The following is a 5,791-nucleotide window of genomic DNA, read 5'->3' as shown; positions in this document are numbered from 1 at the left end:
TCGCGGCGTCCTCATGGAGGCGCCTGGGTGATGGCGTCATCGGAGCGCGTCGTCGCACAGGCGCCTCCATGAGGACGCCGCGAAAGGCATGCTGGGAAACCGAGTTTTGTCTCTCACTCAGAAATTGAGGCAGCCCTCTGTCTTTTCTCCTTCTATAAATAAGCCCAGGAGCCAGTGTGGCGTAGCTGCACTGCGACTCTGGAGACCAGGGCTTGAATCCCAGCTCAGCCATGGAAACCCACTGGGTGACCTTTGGGCAAGTCTCTCAGTCCTCAGGAGACGAAGAAGGCAATGGAAAACCTCCCTCTGAAGAAGGCTTGCCAAGGAAACCTTAGGATAGGTTTGCCCTGAGGGTCTCCATAAGAGGCAGACAACAACAACAACTTTGATTAATATTGAATATTCTAAATATAGCTATCACACTACTACTACTATTAATTAATAATAATAATAATAATAATTTATTTAATGCCTCTCTTCAGGGCTGAAGGCAGGTTGTTGTTGTTGTGTGCCTTGAAGTCATTTCCAGCTTATGGTGACCCTAAGGCAAACCTATCATAGGGTTTTTTGGGCAAGTTTCTTCAGAGGGGGTTTAAAAGCCATTGCCATCCTCTGAGGCTGAGAGAGTGTGACTTGCCCAGGAATACCCAGTGGGTTTTTATGCTCAAGTGGGGAATTAAACCCTGATCTCCAGAGTCATACTCCAATGCTCAAAGCATTATGCCATGCTGACAAGGCAGTGTGTGTGTTGTCTGTCTTCCAAGGTGTTTCCGACTGGGCTTCCTTGGCAAGATTTGTTCAGAGGAGGCTTGCCATTGCCTTCCCCTGAGGCTGAGAGGGTATGCCTTTCCCAAGGCCACCCAGTGGGTTTCATATCTGAGCTGGGAGTCGAACCCTGATTTCCAGAGTCGTAGTCCAATAATCAAACCACTACGCCACGCTCACGACGCAGGGTGCAGCACATTAGAATACAAAACATAATAAACACACCCCCAGTTAAAATACAATACTACATCTAAAGTCCTAAATTCCAATACGCTCATAAAAGCATATATACAATTAAGAAAAAAGCATGATTTGAAAATGAACTGCAGGGACAGAAATAGGAATTCTGTCTGCTTCCCCTCGCCCCCATTAAATGTTTCTTCAGTCTCAAATTTTGGGAACTGCAGTTACTTAAAACTTCATTTGAGCGTTTCACACCTAGAATTTAAGCATCCAAAGAAAAGAGGCAGCCAAAGGTACCAAGGGAATGTGAACACAGCAAAAGTACGAGTTCTAGGGATATTCCTTACTGATGGAAAATTCGTGTTGATGAAATTCATGGAGTTGATATAAGTCAACTTGTGGCGAACATACCATAGGGCTTCCTTGGCAGGATTTGTTCAGATCAGGTTTCAATAAATGCCTTCCTCTGAGGATGAGAGAGTGTCTTGAGTTGCCCTTCCAGAGGAGGGTCAGATACCAATGTGAAAATGTGCATCTCCTCATTGCTGCAACATTGCTGCTTGGTTTGCATGACAAAAACATCATATATTCCCAAGGGTTGCCTCTTGTTTTCAGAGCAGAACTGCTGCTTTGCCCATAGGGTCATAGTGAAGCTTGTTGTCGTGTGCCTCCAAGTCGCTTCTGACTTATGGTGATCGTAAGGTGAACCTAGGATACCTCTGTGGGGAGGGAGGGCAGATGGAAGGCATGGGGACATTTCTGTGGGAAGGACACAAGGCAAGGGGCGAAGGGATATATTTACAGTATTAAGCCGTCTGCCCCCCATCTATAGATGGATGGACTCTATTAATGAGGCCAGAGGCATGATGAATTCACACAGGGACAAAGCAGAGCAGTGGAAGGCAAGGGAGTCTTGTTGGAGAAGCCTCATCTCTAGGTCAAGATCCATTTGAGGAAGGGTCAGAAGGACAACTGAGGAAGTAGACTCAAAGTCTAGGAAAGCTAGGAAAGTCACAAATGTGCTACCTAGCTTGGTGCATCCACATTGAAGAAATAACCCAGTTTGGCCCCGGTTTACCTTGTTGTCTGGCTGTTTGCTATGGAATTCTGGGAGTTGGAGTTTGTTGTGGGGCTCATTGGGCCCCATCTCCCAGAATTCCATAGCAAACAGCCAGACAACAAGGTAAACCGGGGCCAAACTGGGTTATTCCTCCAATGTGGATGCAGCCCCTGGTGACAATCATGCCGACCACAGTGACGCCACTGAAGGGGCGGAGGAAAATGGCGTCCGGGGCTCCCCGCCTCTTGAGGAGAGGCCTCCGCCGTCCTTCGACGTGGCACCGGCTTCTCCCTCCTCCATCCTCCTCAGCCATGTTGGTTGCGTCGGCCCCGCTCAGGCCGCTGGGTTCAGAGCGCAGGGGAGACTGAGGCGGAGGAGGAGGAGGAGGAGGTAAGGAAGGTCAGGTGGAGAGGAAGGGCCGGGCCGCCTTCCAGGGAGGCAGGTAAGCAGCCAGGGCCTGTCCCACTCCCTCCCTGGGTTGACTTGTAGGGTGAGGGAGGGAAGGAAGGAAGGAAGGAAGGGCACTTCTCTGGGGAGGACAGGAGTGTAAGGTAAGGAGGAGGAGGAGGAGGAGGAGTGGGGAGGGAGAAGCGAGGCCAGGGGATACTTCTTGGGGAGGACATCCAAATTAAGGGGATATTAATGTGGGGGGAACAGGAGTAAAGTAAGGGGCGAAGGGAGATTTCTGTGGGAGGACAGAAATAAGGTAAGCAGCCCACAGGCACCCACCCATCAATTCAACTAAATTAAATTAAACATTCTTTTCTTTTTCTCTCCTCATCACCAGCTAGAGATCCTTGTTGTTGTTGTTGTTGTTGTTGTTGTTGTGTGCCTTCAAGCTGTCATGAGGATTTCTTGGCAAGGTTTGTTCAGAGGAGGTTTGCTATGACCATTCTCTGAGGCTGAGAGGGTGTGACTCGTCCAAGGCCCCGTGTCCAAGCCAGGATTCGAACCCTGGTCTCCCAGTGTCCTAACCCAATGCTCAAACCACTACCCTTAAGAAACCAGAAGTAATAATTTGTCGTTTTGTGCCTTCAAGTTGTTTCCGACTTACGGTGATCCCCAAGGCACACCTGTCATGGGTTTTCTTGGCAAGATTTAGTGTTAATAGCAAAAGTAATAATATCATCATATAGCGATGATAATAATAGTGTAATAATGCCACCTTGTTGGATCCCATTTTGGGAGAAAGGCAGGATATCAATCCCATAAATAAAATAAATACCCCCAGCATGGTGTAGTGGTTTGAAGGTTGAACTATGAGTCTGGAGACCAGGGTTCGAATCCCCAGCTCAGCCATGCAAACTCACTGGGGCCATATCTACACTGCAGATTTAATACAATTTGACACTGCTTTAACTGCAATGGCTTGATGCTGTGAGATCCTGGGGTTTGTCATTCTGTGACATTATTTAGCCTTCTCTATCTGAGAGCTCTGGTGCCACGGCAAACTACAAATTCCAGAATTCCATAGAATGGACTCAGGAAAGTTAAAGCTGTGTCACTGAATGACATTGGCTAAGTCACACTCTCTCCACCTCAAAGGATGGCAATGGCCAACCCCACTCTGGACAAATGATGCCAAGAAATCCTTGCACTAGGTTTACCTCAGAGTCTCCATAAGTTGGAGCAAGAACAACGGATAGGTAGAGGGGTTTGTGGGTGGTGGGCTGGAGGTGTAATATGGGGCTGGGGATGTGGCTGTAAGCAGTGGCCAGAACCTTTTGAGCATATAAGGCTGCCAAGAGGAGCCAGGCCATAATTTGGGCTCTTTTCAGGTTGCATCCACACCATGGAATTAATGCAGTTTGAAGCCACTTTAACTGCCATGGCCCCATGCTATCAAATTCTGAGATGTGTAGTTTTGTGAGATACTTTGCATTCTCTGACAGAGAGTTCTGGTGACACAATAAGGTACAAATCCTGGGATTCCATAGCCTTGAGCAATGGCAGTTAAGGTATCAAATTGGATTGTTTCTGCAGTGCAGAAATAGCAGCCCTTACTATGAAATTTTATGGCAGGCCTTGCTATGAAATTCTGGGATTTGTAGTTTTGTGTGCTATTTAGCCTGCTCTGTCAGGGAGTTCTGGTGTCACAACAAAGCACAAATCCTGGGATTGCATAGAATGGAGCCATGGCAAAAAAAGCGGTATCAGACTGCATTCATTCTACCATGTAGCAGCAGCCTCAGTTGCCCCACTGCTTTGGGATTGTAGAAGAAAAGGAGATGAAAAACATTTGGGATTGCCCAGTTACATTGGGGCACATACAATGAACTCAGCGTACTATCATCCCTCAATAAACCTTGCATAGCCCCTTTTCTGTTTGTGGAGCAGGTGACTTGAAAGAAAGCCTAATGATTTGGGTGGGTGGGGATTTAATAAGGGGCATTCAATAAATGGAGCAGGGTAATATACCCACTTCTTGGAGTTCAAGGGGAAAGGAGAGGTCATAAAGGGAGTACAGAAATGGAGGTTTCTTATGTTATAGAAGAAAGCCAAGAAGATAATTCTTTTTTGTAAGCTCATTGTTTGTTTTGAAGTACTGTATTTCCTGCTATGTGTGCCAAATACTATCAGTTTTGCAATAGGAGGGTGCATATGCTTTCTTCAGAAAGCATAGTCCTGTAGTACTTTAACCATTCACTTGTAATGGTGATAGTGAACATTATGATATTCTTACGCTATAATTTTTTAATAGGCCAGATCCAATTTGTGAGATATATGTATAAAGAATTGAATTTATTCAGACAGTTTAGGAAGAAGGCAAACAAGCTACTAAAATATTAGTACTGTATACTAACTGTGCTTGAATGTCAGGCTCATGTTTTTCTAAAATGTTATTTTAGGTTGTATGTTTGGCACTTGGCTTTAGGAACTCAGATGTGCCATTGTAAACTGTAATGGATGTTCCATTGGGATTTTCAGAAGAAAACACAAGTTCTCCCAAGGGGTTTATTTTTACTTTTGTGTTTTCCTGGTTTATTTGGTTTGTGGAAATAGAACTAGAGCTTATCTTTAGAAAGAGGGCTGAAATATAGGCAGAAGACCAGTATTTGCTGTTAAAAATAAGTGTTGTGGCATCTTAAAGATACACAAACCTATTATGGCATAATAATAAGCTCACTGTAGTCTACAAAAGTTTGCCACAATACCTTTTTTCTTTTTGTTGTAGCAGCCTAACACAGCTGCTTCTCTAGAAACTGTTTAAAGGGCTTAAGCTGACAAAAAGCTATAGCATTTGTTTCCACAAATAGGCATAGAGCAAATAGTCATAAATATGTTTACTCAGAAGTCAATCTACTACATTAAATGGGACTTATCCATAGTGTATGAGTGAGCAACTTGCAGCTCCTGTCAGCCCCAGTGAGGAGAGCCAATGATGAGGGATGAGTTGCAGTCCCAACAATATGTTGGTTTGATATCTTTAATGAGTGTATGTAAAATTGGTGTATAATTTACCATACATTCAGTAATACGCTAAGCTTATTTCCGGATAGGTTTGCAGAGGAAATATGGAAAGGAAAAGGATGTGTATAAGACAGTAAAATGAGAAAATAAAAGCGTAGTTTCCATGTGGTAGGTTGGGGTTAAAGGTGAATCTCATTTCTAAAAGGCTAAAGGCCGCTGTTCTAATCAAGACATCATATGTACCTTACTCTTTGTGGAACATGTAAGCAGGCAATAAAACTATGTATGATTGCTTCAGAAAGGGAAGGCGTGCATGCATAGTACTTGTTGAAGTGGTATGACTTGTATCATTGGTAGTTAATATCGCATGCT

At 44.7% G+C, this 5,791-nt stretch overlaps 1 protein-coding gene across 3 annotated transcripts in view; it reads left to right on the top strand.

Moving 5' to 3' along the window:
* The first annotated feature begins 2,219 nt into the window (after positions 1 to 2,219).
* SEC23A (SEC23 homolog A, COPII component) overlaps positions 2,220 to 5,791 on the top strand; it is a 36,656-nt gene continuing 33,084 nt past the window's right edge. The window contains exon 1 of one of the 3 annotated variants that reach the window (XM_089522145.1): positions 2,220 to 2,450. The gene's annotated coding sequence lies outside the window, so the exon portion shown is untranslated. Of the gene's footprint in view, positions 2,451 to 2,498; positions 2,560 to 2,671; positions 2,715 to 5,791 lie in introns of those variants that run through there. The other 2 variants (XM_089522146.1, XM_089522147.1) reach the window with 2 other exon arrangements.

Source organism: Sceloporus occidentalis, unplaced genomic scaffold (genome assembly GCF_023333645.1).
Source record: "Sceloporus occidentalis isolate IW3139 unplaced genomic scaffold, rSceOcc1.0.p SCAF_4, whole genome shotgun sequence".
Taxonomy (NCBI): Eukaryota; Metazoa; Chordata; class Lepidosauria; order Squamata; family Phrynosomatidae; genus Sceloporus; species Sceloporus occidentalis.
The sequence above is the reverse complement of the archived record's forward strand: the minus strand, read 5'-3'. Positions and strand labels throughout refer to the sequence as shown.